The sequence below is a fragment of the Littorina saxatilis genome, linkage group LG5, assembly GCF_037325665.1.
Source record: "Littorina saxatilis isolate snail1 linkage group LG5, US_GU_Lsax_2.0, whole genome shotgun sequence".
NCBI lineage: Eukaryota > Metazoa > Mollusca > Gastropoda > Littorinimorpha > Littorinidae > Littorina > Littorina saxatilis.
In genome coordinates, this window is record NC_090249.1 from 61301061 (window position 1) to 61301891 (window position 831).

Here is an 831-nt window from a genome sequence, read left to right on the forward strand (position 1 = left end):
ACGTGCTGCTTGAGAGTTTGCATGTGATTTGTTTTGGATGTCGAAGTTTTTGGAGAGCGAACGAGAGAGATAAATAGATAGAGAGATAGATATGCTGTGTACTTGTATGTATGTAATAAAGTGACTTATACAATTCCATTCTGCTGATTTTGTTCCATGAATAATACATGAATTGCGCACAACATATTCGCATCATGAACTATTGTACACTGTTCGCCATAGAAAATTCATGCAAAGAAGTAAGTAATGTCTAACCATATCTAATCTTAGAGCTGTGTACGTTTTGAAGATTCATTGACTCTCAGACAATAAATGTACAACAAGCAAACGTCTTTTGAGTGATGTGTAGTTCTTTCCCCATTTTTCATTGTTGTAAAACGTGTATCACTTTACTCTCGAGTACTGTGTATTTTCATTAGTGACATTAATATGTGGACCAAAACAAGCAAACAAACACACGTACACACAGACAGACACACACGCTTGCGACGACTCGGATTTACACACAGTGAAGCGCGCAATCACAATGACACAAACAAAACAAACACACACGCACTAACACACGCATCTTGTACTTGTAAGGACGCATACGGGCACGCAAACAAAACAAACACAGACGCACTAACACACCCATCTTGTACTTGTAAGGACGCATAAGGTGATGCAAACAAAACAAACACAGACGCACTAACACACCCATCTTGTACTTGTAAGGACGCATAAGGTGACGCAAACAAAACAAACACAGACGCACTAACACACGCATCTTGTACTTGTAAGGACGCATACGGGCACGCAAACAAAACAAACACAGACGCACTAACACACCCA

At 39.8% G+C, this 831-nt stretch overlaps 1 protein-coding gene across 1 annotated transcript in view; it reads left to right on the top strand.

The window, feature by feature from the left end:
* LOC138967637 (A disintegrin and metalloproteinase with thrombospondin motifs adt-2-like) overlaps positions 1 to 332 on the top strand; it is a 25173-nt gene extending 24841 nt beyond the window's left edge. The window contains exon 13 of the mRNA XM_070340241.1: positions 1 to 332. This exon is cut by the window's left edge and continues 75 nt beyond it. The gene's annotated coding sequence lies outside the window, so the exon portion shown is untranslated.
* The last annotated feature ends 499 nt before the right edge of the window (positions 333 to 831 follow it).